Genomic DNA, 14,583 nt, shown 5'->3' on the forward strand with positions numbered 1-14,583 from the left:
ATAGTTGTTTTGTCCGGCTCATGCCGGACAATAGTGGCAGCGGGCTTTGTATCAAGCCCTGGTCGATGTCGCACGAGCCGGACAATTGACCTGTCCGGCGCATGCCAGACAATTAGGCTAATGTGCCCGAGCCGGACAAATGGGGTGCCGGCTCATGGAGGGCACTAGAAAGCCGGCAATTGACACCAGAGTCGGACAGTTGATGAAGGTAGCGAGCTGGACGTTTGGCAACCACCCTCAGTGCCTAAGTGCATAAGCCTTGAACATGTGCCGGACAGTTTACTGGACGAGCCAGGTGGTTTGCAGTGAACCGAACTTGACCAAGGTGGGCCGGAATGTATGAGGGCGGCTGGACAACATATGGAGAGCCGGACTCCTATGGCTAGTGCCGGAAAGGCAACACTGAAGAGTCTACAAGCCAGATAGCGAGGACCATGAGCCGGACGGGCAGGGGTCAAATGCTGGGTGGTAAGGTTTAGGCACAATCCAGACTGCAACTTCCTGAGCCGGACTAAAGTTGTGATCCCTGCAAGATTGAGCCGGGCCAGGTAGTAAGGTATAGGAGCCGAGATGCCTAAGTGGGCCGGAAAATTGAAATTAGCCTTGTGCCGGACAATAATAATGCCCTAACTGGACAAAAACAACGCCTTGGATCCGGACACTTGCAACGTCTTGGAGCCGAACTGGTTGTGAGTACATGCAAGGCGAGCCGGATAATAAGAACCGGACAATTGTATGCGATCCGGCTCGTGTCGGTCTGTTTGCACTAAGCTCACGGAGCCTGATAAGGGTGAGCCGAAAAGGGGCGATCCGATACGTTTAGGGCCGATACGATACGTTTAGGGCCGATCCGATACGTTTAGGGGCGATACGATACATTTCAAGTGATACGATACGTTTGGAAGTGGACCAATACGTTTCCAAGGTGGTCCGATACGATACGTTTCGGAGGTGATCCGATACGTTTAGAAGCGGACCCGAGCCGGTAAGAGCTAACTGGACCGTCTAGCAGAACACAATCCAGATGTCACCAAAATTCCCTGGGAACTCTGATTGTAAAGAGATGGATCGTGATGGGAAAAGTGATATGGCCGGTCCAACTGGTGTAGGAGAAGTGTACGAATGCAAGCAGTGTGAGTGCGTGCAGGTGGATGTAGGTGCCTATTCTACCCTATCTAAGAAAAAACGTACAGAAATGGAAACAACTAAAAAACGTAAACAACAAATCCTAACTACAAACATAATCAAAAGCACAGACATGGCATACATCCAGAACACACATTGCACAAAAAATCATGCAGACACGGAACCTGGACTCCTAAAAACACTCAGGACACACACACAGACAAGCACGCAGACAAAAGCAACTACTCCTACCTACTACCTGCCTATGTGCAACCTGGGACTAAAGGTGTGAATCGGGAACAGGAGAATCGTGTGTGGACTCCGGACTCCTGCTAGCCTAGGCGCTCGTCCCCGGCAACGGCGCCAATGTTTCACGGGACGTCGCAGTCGAGCGAGAACTCCGGAGACATAATGTCACACCAGAGGACGTAGCTGACCCGACTAGTGCATGGAAGCATCCACGCAGGTGTCAGAAGGTGGACGGAGCTCGCACTAGAATCCTACACACGTGCAACTAGGACATCGGTCTCTAGCTAACTAACAGGCTCAATCTAACTGCAATGGATCCTAATCAGTCTCTAAAGCCCTATCTATCAGACAGGAACGCAAGAAACTAATTAAACACACTTAATCAGACAAAAGACCAAATAATTAACGGCATTCAAATCTAATTGCACATGCAAGTAAACTTAACATGAAAGCAGTGGAAATGAAGAGCTCACAGAGACGAATAACCTGCTTCAAATGGCTTGCAAATCGGAGCAGTGTACAAGGCGTAGCATGCGCCGATACGTTTGCGCGCTCGAAGGTCGGTCTCTTCTCTACACACCAAATTACATTAAAATGACTTAAAAGTCACTTATAAGCTAGTTGGCCCGGGCGGCCGGACCCACACTTAACTAATTTGGCCTAGACAAACTTAAAAATTGTTTATTTACAATCTGGAAGCACTGTGGCCCCGACTCATACACTAATTGACTGACTTTTACAAACTGGGTCGGTCGGGCCCACGGACGGTCAATACCGAAAAATTTAAAAATAAGCACTATCTTCCAGCAGTCGTCCGGGAGCAACTTCGGCATCTTTTCATCTTCAGTCCATTGCGTCGGACCTGCCTGGAACAGAGTTCTAGCTACGTGCAAATGGATGGCCTTTCTTGTGTTAAGCGTGACAAGTATATTGGCATGCTGGATGATGTTTTCTCTCCTCTATCAAATGAGGTGACATGGTATCCAGATGACTTGTGGGCATGTGGGCCCATTTGGGATATGGAGTTTCATGTCGATGATGCTTATGTGGTTATTGATGGTAGTAGGTTATGTGCTATTGATACACTTGATTGCGATCAAGAGATGGTAGATGGTTAAAGTGTTGCTTACGACGTCCATGTGGATGATGATGGTGATATTGATTGGGGCTTTCATGATCCCCATGTTGATATGGATGAGAACATGATAGTCAATGTGTGCCATGCCTTGTCAAGGATTCATAAGCTTAGAGAGTCCTCTCATGCATGTGCAGATGTTGAAGAGGAGTATGATTGGATGGAAAGTTGGGACAGCCTCATTGATGTAGATCTTGTGGATGTTATTTCTTAGCTTGACATGAGAAACATATCTCATAGTGGTGGTGAAAGTGGCGATGCATGGTCTTTTGGCATTGTTGACATGAATTCTTATGGTTCAAGCATGCCATTGGTTATGGATTGGCCTTGTGACATGGAAAGATGCAGCTATTATGTATGCTTGATGGATGCAAGGGATTGTACTTTCCCATTTGATCGTGGAAAGAGAATATGGTGCTGACATATTATGCATGATGTATATGTGTACATAAAGTTTGTGTATGCTACTAGTGAGCATGAATGCTCTAGCAGGATGGGGGGTTTGGCAAACTACGTTGCGTGTTTTTTGGTAAAACCCAATATTGTATATATTGTACATATGTCGTATATACATGAGTCAAGCAAGCAGGTAGGGGGTGTGATTGCTTGCTTCCGAGTGACCTTTGGTATGTTTTTTGGTATGCACATGTACATGCACATGGGTCTTGATGCCATAGTGATAGGTGTCCTGTTTCGCCCGTTTATGTATATTGTGGGCTCCTACACATGTATATGGACCATTACATTTTAGTTTTTTAAGTTGAACCACAATAAGTCATGTGTATATGAGTTAAAAATCATCAAAACACAAGATTTCTCTAATTTTGGTCATTGGGAGCTCCCCCTCTTTCATTTCTTGCGCAGTTTGTCATGAGATGCTGCCGTCTACGCATAGCCTTGCCTGGACAGCCATTTGTTGCTAGTGATTTTGCATATGGTGGTGATTTGATTCAATTCTTGGAGTATTCAAATATGTTTTAGTTTATCTTTTAAGGTTTCTTTCAAGCCTTAGAGTGTATGGATTGGAGCCACGATCTGGTAGTTATTGTAGTTTTACAGCATTGCATGTTCTATGGCAGCTTGCCACGGTTTTGATGTTGTGGACAGTTGATGGGGTTTACATTGTTGTTGACATGTGGGATGGATGCTATGGAGTTTTGGGTGTCTTATGGTGAGAGAAGAAGGTTCCTTAGCATTGGTCAGCTTATGCTGTAAAGTCGTGCATGGATAGGTTCTTCCCTCTTCTCGTTGTGTTCCTTTGGGTGGGCGTCGGCTTGTAAAGTCCCATTGGAGCATTGATGTTTAGTCTCGTGGTTGATAAATATTGTTTTCTTCTAGTTTGTGGTTCTTGTCTCTTGTTTTGAGCGCTATTGGGTGACATAGCTATAGAAGTGCCCCGCGTTTTTGTTGCCCAACATCGTCAAGAAAGATGAACTCCATCTCATCATCCAAAATAGCATGAAGACCTATGATGATCAACTCTAGGAGTTCTATCAAAAACTCCTCTGCTTTAATATCTTGATTTATCTCTTCAATAGGAGATTGATCCCCAAGAAGTAGAAAATTCATAGAGTCCTCTTTTGTCCACAAACATCTTCTCCTCTTTAGGCTTCGCTTCTTTTATGATGAGTAAGGGGGGATGTCTTTTTGCAATCCCTTCCTTGGATTTTTCCTTGCTTTTCTCTATTGTTTCTAACACCATGATGGCAAGGGTCATGTCCCATCTCAAAAACCTAGTGCCAATGTTTCCCATGTCAAGATCCACGAGGACATCCTCATCTTATTCTCTGTAATGTACCAATTCAAGCCCTTTGGTTATCCTACCAAGTCTATACCTAAGGTTTTCGTCTTCCCTAAAGATGTGCTTGAGCAGATCTATGGGCATCCACACTCCTATATTTCCTTAAATTCCACACAGTACTCCACTATGTAGGTCTTCATGTAATTGTTTAGTGGACCAAATGCATCACCATGGAGTAGCATTGTTTCCTCCATGTCAATTGAAGCTCCAAAAAATGTACTTAGGCTTTTGGCCATGTGACCAAGTCTAGTGGTAAGAAGTTGGTTTACAAGCTTTCGAATAGGGGAAGCCATTGTAGATGTTTAGACATGATAGAGGGTGTCACATGCTTGTAGAGGGCATCATGTGTGGCAAGAAGTCGATTTCCAAGCTTTTGAGTAGGGGAAGCCATTTGTAGCTATTTAGACATGATAGAGGCGTCACATGCTTGTAGGTAAATGATTTTGTAAAAGTAGAGATTAGCATCAGAGCAATTGCAAAAGTAAAAAATGAACATGAAATTGACTCCCTACTTCCTTATATATGACCTAAAAAGTAAAAAATAAAAAATAAAAAACTACTCAATTACTATTTGCCATTCCAATGTGCATGTTTAGTGAACACAATACAGCTTTGACATATTGTAGGAAAAGAAAATCAAATAACTTTCAACTACTCAATTTTCATACGAGTCTAGAAACACTATACAAAAACCATCAAACACCATAATTTAGCATATACAAACAATTTGAAAGACTCAGAGATAAAGACAAAATGTTTCTCTCATTAATGATTTTGTATTCTATAAAGGTCTCCTATTTGATATGGATATACCAAGGAAATGGGATATCCTTACATAAAAAAGTTCTCCTTTCTCTTGTGCACAAGACTCTATTAGATACAACAAATTGATAATCTATATTTAATAAAATCATGAGGGCCAAATATTCCCTCAAATTACCCAAGTGCCAGTTGTTATTAACTAGTATGGTCTAGACATCATCTCGAATACATATGTGAACATCAACCTACTCCACATCTGTCAATTCCAAGTCCAATAGTTTTCATTCACTTGTGCTACCCTTGAATCTCCTATAAAGAAAAATGATTGACAATTATTGTTTCACAATGTGGTAGCAAACAACTACTTTATCTACTGTGACTATGCACTCGATGATGCCACCATTGTGGAGCATGATCTTAGACTTCCATGTAGAGCTACTCCTCTCTTCAAAATCCACATGGTTGGTGTCTGGTGCAATTCACATACTTTGAACCAAAAAATAAACAAATGTAGAGACATAAAGAATGTTAGAGTTGCATGATGTGACCCATATGTGCACTTCATTGCATTGAGCATGTCATTCTCAATCTATCTTCTAGTTAGTGCCACAAAGGTGCTATCTAGGACTAGCTAGTCATAAAAGGCCTGGTACAGGAATTGGTTGCAGCCTTCCATAAGCATTGGAAGAGGGTTGTGCAACATAAGGTGCCTCGTAAAAGAAGATGTTGCATTGGACAAGTTTGAACACCAGGCATCCACAGAACAATAGCTTTCCAATCTCCCAATGGTATGCCCCAAACATCCCTAAGATGAACACCTCCAAGGATTCCCATTCCTCAAGTGTTGAAGGGAAAATACTTGCAACAACAACACAACAAGCATACATGAGTGATAGCACAGAAAATGTTAAAACCAAATGTATGAAAAATATGGAGAGTCCACAACAAAGATATATAATTTTTGGCACACCACTTTAAACACTCCTCATTGACTTTTAGTTGAGAGGCTTCATAGACATATTGAACCTTCACCATATTGCATCCCTTTGTAGAGTGCTTGAGGTCCGTTATGATGGGCAACACAAGCCAATGTGTCTCTGAGAGACCTTATGGACTCTTTGCATGCCGGGGTGCATAGTAATCCACATCCCCTTGGTGTAGGTTGTCATCTCCCACTTACCTTTGTCATCTTAATCACTATTTCTATAGAATGAGTCTATGGTTGAGCATGGTCTACAAGCCATTGACTATCAAAGAAAGAAAGAGAGAATTATCTATAGAAAAAAGCTTCTATATTCTAAATCTAATGTATGTGAGCACTAAGATGGTGATGCCATGAAATGCTTGTGAATCATTTTAGTGTAGGTGTTGTGAGTGGTGAGTAGAGGATGCAAGAAAATGAGGTGGTTTGGGAGGGACTGCAGATGAAGCTTTTCATAGCCACAAATGATTGGAAGTACATCACCGTCACGCTTAACATACAAGGTTCTCTCTGTTGGACTATATTGAAAACCATGTGCAACCAAATAAGCATCAATCTTTTCATACCAAGCACGTGCTGTTTGCTTTAATCCAAATAATGCTTTAGATAACCTGCATACTTGTTTTCCTACCCTTTCTAAACAAAACCGCAAGACTGCATAACATACACTTCCTCATGCAAATCACCATTCAAAAACGTAGTCTTTATGTCAAACTGATGTACATTCCAATCATGATGAGCTAGCAAAGCACACATGCTATGAATGGTCGTCATACGACAAGTAGGTGCAAAAGTCTCATCAAAATCAATGCCCTTCTCTTGAGCATAACCTTTTGCAACAAGCCTAGCCTTGTAGTGATCAATGCTACCATCAGGCTTACATTTTAGCTTATACACCCACTTGGTACCAATGGCCCTTTTACCAAAAGAAAAATCACACAATGACCATGTACCATTCTTCAAAATAGCATCATATTCCGTGTGCATTGTAGCCATCCAATTTTTTGAATTTTGTGCCTCATCAAATGTTACAGACTCTTCTTCATTACACATATTCGAAACAGCCAATGCATAACAATCCGATGCATAAGAGGCATCATGAGAATCATAACGAGTACGACTAGGCAAAGGTGCATCCAACTTACTATCACGCAAAGTCTGCACCAACCATTTAGGCATCAACCTAGACTCCTCAATTCCTATCCTCTCCTCATTAAGTGCATCATGCACATCAGCATTAGAAATAGGCTGATCTGTGGACTCATTTGAAACCTGCATAGGCTGTACATGTGCCTCAATTGGTTCTACATTTGACTGTGCACCAGAAAACAGAGACAATAGAGTATCATACACATCCTGTGAGCGTACATGAGTCTCTCTGATATGTGAAAGCAAAGGCTGCACAGCATCTTCCACAAACACTACATCTCGATTGACCAAGATACGCTTTGTTTGCGGATGATACAACTTGTAACCCTTACTTTTAGAACTGTAACCAACAAAAATACATTTCATAGTCTTATCATCCAATTTCTTGCGATGTTGTATGGGCACAAGAGAGTATGCCAAGCAACCAAAGACACACAAATGAGCAATGGAAGGCTTTCGGCCATGCCAAGACTCATGTGGAGTGATAGATTGCAAAGCTTTAGTGGGACAAATGTTCAACACATATGTGGCGCACATAATAGCCTCAAGCCAAAATGCATGGGGTAATGCTAGACTTTTAACCATACATCTCGCCATCTCCATAAGTGACCTGTTCTTCCTCTCAGCTACACCATTCTACTGAGGGTTATACGACACTGTACATTGGTGTTTTATCCCACGTTCAGCTAGAAATGCATTAAACGCTTTAGACATATACTTCCCCCTCGATCAGAACAGAGAGTGCCCACTTTACATGATGATGCATTTTCAGCCATAACAACAAACTGTTTGAAGCACAAAAATACTTCGGACTTAGCCTTCAAAGGATACACCCACGCATGCCTGGAGTAATCATCAATGAAAGTCACGAAATAGAGGTAATTTCCAAAAGACAGTGTTTGCATAAGACCACATACATCACCACGTATAAGTTGCAACCTATGTTCAGCTCTCATAGAACCATCCTTGGGAAAGGAAGCACGCTATATTTTTCCCAAAATACAGCCTTCACATACATGTTTAGAGGATGCCTGGAGACAAGGCAACTCAGAAACTATATCAGATTTTTGCAATCGCAGCAAACTAGCAAAGGTCAGATGCCCAAAATGTGCATGCCACAATTTTGCATCCAAAACTGCCTGCACATCAGAAACTATACATGCCATATCTTCCACACCTTTTTTAGAGGCATTCAGCCTATACATCCCATGACACAAGGAGCCATATGTAACAATTCTATCACCATCACTGAGATCATGAACTGTACACCTATCATCCACAAACTTGACAACTAGGCCAACCCTAGTAAGTGTAGAAACTGACAAAAAATTCTTCTTTATCCCAGGAACATACAAAGTATCTGTAAGTGTGAAAGCATCACCATTGACAGCAGCTAATACAATTTTTCCAACTCCCTTCACAGGATAAGAGGAGTTATCTTCATATGTAATAGTATTCCCTAAAGGAACAAATTTGAGAGAAGTGAACATATCACGCTGGGAAGTGATATGCTTTGAGGTTCCACTATCAAAGTACCATACATTTGAATCCACAATAGACATACATGTAGCAAGAAATGATGGATTATAATTGCAATGAATGCTAAAAGCCCAATCTACATCAGCATGCATAATGTTTGCAGATTCATTACCACTAGCACCAGAAGTGTTAGCCTCCAAAACAGACATGCTTGCCTCTTGCTTCTTTACCTCCTTTTCTTTGACCTTTGGACAATCCTTAATGATGTGATCATTCTGCTTACAATATTTGCAGAACAATTTCTTCATACCTGTTTCAGCCTTTTCAGACTTATTGCTACACTTTGAAGAAGATGCAGCTTTCTGCTTACCACCCATATAGGCGTTATGATTGCCCCTTTGAGTAGTCACAAAAGCCTGATCTGCACCTCGTTGTTTTGCCCTATTTTGCCTGGACTTATCTTCCTGCAAAAGTATGGCAACTAGCTCATCAAACTTAATGGCATCAGGATTACCCTTTGAAATAAGTCTCAATGTAGATGCAAAAGACTGATACGAATCCGATAAGCTGTCAAGAACAGTCTGCACAAGTGAGCTATCTAGAATAATCTCATCAACAGCAATTAACTACTCCCTGAGATCTTTGATCTCTATAAGGAAAGTATTCATGTTATCCCCTTCGTCCATACGCTTGGACTCTAGGTGCTTGTGCAAATAGGCGACATTTGCCTCATTGCATCCTACATACTAACCAGCAAGTATGTCCCAAGCCTGTTTTGCTGATGTACATGAGCGAATGTGTGGGACCATGGAACGTTTAATAGATAGCACAATCAAGGCATGAGCTTGCACATCTCAACCATCCCAACAAACCTGCCCAGCACTAGGTAATTTAGCTACAGCACAAGGTGTGCTAGAACCTACACCTGCCAATGTACCAAAAATAACACCCGTCGATGTAGTACCTCCTGCCACATCCTCAATAGTACTTGAATATGCAACAGCACATCCTGGTCGTATCTCTAAACCCTGCACAATGTTCCAAAATCCTTTGGAAACCAGTACATGTCGCATCATATAAGCCCACATTGGGTAATTGTTTCCATCCAGCTTGTCCTCAACAGACAACATTTTGAAAAGTTCGTTGTTATCAGCCATGGCCAGTGACTGAACCTGAACTAAATATCACCTGTTTGAAGGAAAAACCAACCTGTGCTATGTGGCACAGCCCAAAATAGACCTACGGATACCTGTACTACACAAATGAAACCTGTCAAAATTTTTGCAAAAAAGGACGAAACAGCCTGTGCGGATCTTGAGATGTAAAAATGGACCCTGAAATGGCCTCAGATCAAAAATCTGAAATCATCAAGCTCTATGAGCTATCCTCGAGTACTAGACGCACTACAAACGTCTTTGAAACCTCGTCGCAATTGAAGGAGGTGAAGCGAGGAGTGCCAGCAAAGCTGCCAAGGAAGCCCTGACCTGCTCTGATACTAAATGTTGGAGTTAGAGTTGTAGGAAAGCACACACAGCTTGAAGAGGAAAAAGCTCAAAGAGCACACAACAAGAAGATGTATTCACAGTGTGCAAGTACAAAGATTAACTTTCCCTAGAGAGTTGGGCATATATACAATGCACGGGGGAAAAGAACCTCCTAGTGAGGGAAAAAATGCCCTGGCGGTTCTAAGTATGTTCACACACGTCACTGCCATATGATATCAACAATCTGATGTGTAGAGAGAGATAGGGCATTTTTTGGCCAAGCCTACTTTTTGAGGGTGGGTCATGTAAAGCTCCACCCAAATTTCTCATTAAAAAACTAGAGAGAATATGATATTATTGATAATTTTTTATTTTTCAGCCTATTTATAAGAAAAAGAAACTCATTTTAGGCCTAAATAACTAAGTTTGACCCCTACTTTTTAAGGGTTGATAAATCCAACATTTTTTTACTTGTGGTATGTCCCTATTTGCATATCCCTTAATCATTTGCATTAGGCAGTGGGTAAATTAAGGACCCATATAGACCTCAAACACTTCCTAATGTGGCAAACTATGCCACCTATTAAAAGCTCTTCAATAAGGGCCTTGCATGTCTATGCACATGATCCCAAACTGGCACAATCAATACCCTATGTTGATGACCTATGTCGTTGACCAATAGTGGATCCCAAACCATGGACATATGTGTGAAAAATGCACTCGAATCCTTCAAATTATATACCATGGCTCTCTAAAGTACATATATATACACATCATACATGATCCTTAAAGAGAAATAATATTTTAAAGTGACAATGGCTACATTCACACACAAATCCTTCAAATTGTATACCATGGTGCTCTAAACTATGTATATGTACACATCATACATGATTCTTAAAGAGCAATAACATTTTGAACTGCCAATGGCTACTTGAAGGCTCACTACAAATACAACAACAAGATACATCACTACCAAAGTATGCCATTGGTGAGCTATGTCACCACCATGTAGTCATGTAGCATGTCAGCAATGCTTACTACATTATGAAACTTGTTGATTTACACTCATATAGGTTGTGTGTCTATACACACAATTTGTAGTACCCTAATCAAGGCACCATGTCAATGAACTAAGCCTTTGATTATTTTGAGTGCTATAGCCAAGAAGCATATTCATGTGTGCATGCTAAATCACACATACACACATTTTGGATGGCACTACAACCATGCATACTATGTATATAAGTATGTGTACCACTATTTAGAGTCACCTTTCAGACTAAGTGGCTATACAACCATGGGAGAAACCTTCCCTTTTTGAAACCTCACAAATATAAGAAAGAAATAAGGCATCAATCTTGGAAAGATGCTACTCACCAATTGACCATTGCCACACACATGCATGTGGGTGCTCCTTAAAGATGTCAATGGTCTAAGGCCTTTCCACATGCTCACACATGGAGGCTATGCACAATTCCCTTGTGTATGTTTCAAGCTTCCACATGCTTCTCGCTTACTGCTCTCTAAGGCCTACTCACACATCATGCACACATATTCCCTTTCCTTGTGTATTCAATTGTTATGCGCTAGCTAAAAGCCCTCCATTCTTTGTCATGGCAATAGGTACTCATGCTTGTAGTCCTAAATTTCTCTCTCCTCAATTGAATGGCATCTTCAATCATGTGTGTGTTCACTTCAACATACACACACCCTACATGAGGATGTATGCTGCCATGCAGCTACACTCTCTCTTTGCATGTATGTCGTGCCCTCTCTTTGGCTATGGATCTCTTGTCACTACACACTTCTTACACCAAAATTGTGTGTAATCTCCCATACACACACCAACATAGAGCTATGTGAAAAATCTGTCAAATATAGTGTGTGTTTCAACTAGAGAGAGAATGAATTTTGTGTGGTAGTGACTAATCACTTAGTATTTGACACTAATCTAGAAAATAAGACATAGTTGCAAGCATATGCATACCAATGATTCTATCTTGCTTCTTTATGTGTTAACATATATGAAGAGGCATGGTGCAGGAGCGTGGAGCTATGTGGAAAGAGATGGAGTAGGAGAGCTTGTTTGGTGGAGCACTCGATAGGATAATACCTATCTGCCCCTTATTCTTTTTTTAATTAAAATGAATGAGGTTAATGAAATTCAATTAATGGATAAGTCATGGGTGCTCGGCGAGTTGGCTTGCAAACCCCAACAAACTCCCACTTGAAGGCCAACGCAGCCCAAGTGGCATATATATGTACAACTAGTGAAATGCTACCAGAGGTTCACCCTGCACCCATTAACTCATGACAATGTGTAAACCGCTCCAATGCTAAGCCCTTCGTCAAAGCATTTGTTGGTTGGTCGTCAGTGTGTACCTTGACCAGATCAATGACCTTTGTGGCCAAGAAATCTTCACAAGATGATACCTGACACCAATGTGTTTCAACCTCGAATGAAAAACAGGATTCCTTGCCAATGCAAGAGCACTTTGACTATCATAATATATCATAATATATCACTGGAGTCTATTCAATCCCAAAATTTTTGACAAGCAAGATAACCATACTGCTTCCTTGCTTGTGTCAAAAAGTGCAACATACTCTGCTTCCGTGGTGGAAGAGGACATATAATCTTGAAGACATGACCTCCAAGATACTGCTACTCCAGCAAATATGAAGACATAGCTAGATGTCAATCATCTATTATCGACAGAATCCGCATATTCTACATCTACATAGCCCACAATGGATGCATCACTATTATCGAAGCATAAACACCTGCTAGCTGTACCTTTCAGGTACCAAAGGATATGCTTCACTGCTTCCCAATGCTTTCTACCATGATTTGCCATGTATCAGCTCACCAAGCTCCCACTATAAAAGCAATGTCTAGCCTTGTAGCTACCATAGCATACATGAGACTACCCACTACAAAAGAGTAAGGGACCATAGCCATCTCTGCTTTCTCAGCATCAGATTTGGGTGCATCTTCTTTGCTAAGTTTCAAAAATTCTTGAATTGGGGTACTCAATGATTTTCCCCCTTGCATGTTGAAATGGTGCAAGACTTTTTGGATGTAAGTTTCTTGAGATCATTCAAGAGAACAATGCTTGTGATCCCTGGTGATTTACATACCAAGAAAGTGTTGAGCATCCCCCAAATCTTTCATTGCAAAATTCTTGCTAAGTGTCTTCTTCAAATTTGCAATCTCATTAGTGGATTTCCTAGCTATAAGCATGTCATCCACATACAAATCTAGGATGATAAGAGCACCATCAGCTAGTTTCTGTGTATACAATTAGTGATCCTCTTCTCTCCTTTTATACCCTTGAGACCTCAAACATGTATCAAACTTATGATACCACTGCAATGATCCTTGTTTCAGGCCATAAAGTGCTTTCTTGAGTTTACATATGAGCTCCTATCTATCTAGAGATGCATGAACAAAGCCTTCAAGCTGTTGCATATACACATCCTCATCCAGATCCTCATGAAGGAAAGTGATCTTCACATCCATTTGGACAAGCTCCATGTCCTCTATTGCAACTAGACCAAGGAGAGTTCGAAGCATAGTCATCTTGACCACAGGCGAGAAGATTTCATCAAAATCGACTCGCTTTGGCTACTTGAACTCCTTAGCTATGAGTCTAGATTTAAACTTTGGATTGGGATCCTCTGAGGTAATGCCTTGGCATCAGCTAGCAGCTCTACCAAGTCCCAAGTTTCATTAGCCACAATCGAGTCATACTCTGATTGCATAGCCTGCTCCCGCTTAAGCTTGTCATACATCATCATAGCTTCTTGGTAGTAGCTTGGCTCACCGCAATCAGTCACCATGACATAGTCAAGACCTGGCTCAAAATACTCAAGTGGACGAGAGACTTTGGTAGACCATCTCAGTCCTTGACTGCTGCTATCCACTCCCCCTGGAACTATGCTAGTGGAAGGCTCAACACTAGCACTCTGAGTTGACCCTGTCTGCGAGGCAACATTTTCAAAAGTGACTCTCCGTACCTCTATCTCTATGATAGGCTCCTTGTGCATCTTTGATTCACTAAAGATCACATCTGAACTATAGACGACCTTACAAAATTTTGGGTGCAAGAGATGATATCCCATCTCTCCATTTGCACCATATCCGACGAAGATATATTTGTATGATTTTGGCTCCAACTTATGATGAAGTTGCTTGGGCACAGGAGCATTTGCTTCATAGCCAAAAACACGTAAATGGTCATAGTGGGGCTTTTGTTTAGACCATAATTCTAATGGAATCTCATAATTCAATGTCATTCTAGGTGATCGATTAATGATGTGCACTGCTATCAGGACCGCTTGTGCCCAAAAGCCTTGTGAGAGATTTGCCATAGATAACATGGCTGTGACCCTCTCCTGAATTTTTCGATTC

The 14,583-nt window shown here is 41.5% G+C and overlaps 2 pseudogenes across 1 annotated transcript in view; both read right to left on the minus strand.

The window, feature by feature from the left end:
* Nucleotides 1-5,352: 5,352 nt before the first annotated feature.
* On the minus strand, nucleotides 5,353-7,242 carry LOC148039215 (uncharacterized; annotated as a pseudogene).
* Nucleotides 7,243-8,162: 920 nt separating this feature from the next.
* Nucleotides 8,163-14,583, minus strand: part of LOC148039216 (uncharacterized) — a 35,269-nt pseudogene continuing 28,848 nt past the window's right edge. The window contains exon 2 of the transcript XR_015690375.1: nucleotides 8,163-9,146. The product of XR_015690375.1 is annotated as an uncharacterized LOC148039216 (transcript). The remainder of the gene's footprint in view (nucleotides 9,147-14,583) is intronic.

The sequence above is a fragment of the Lygodium microphyllum genome, chromosome 3 (genome assembly GCF_053477565.2).
Source record: "Lygodium microphyllum isolate KBCC chromosome 3, Lygodium_microphyllum_v1.1.10, whole genome shotgun sequence".
Taxonomy (NCBI): domain Eukaryota; kingdom Viridiplantae; phylum Streptophyta; class Polypodiopsida; order Schizaeales; family Lygodiaceae; genus Lygodium; species Lygodium microphyllum.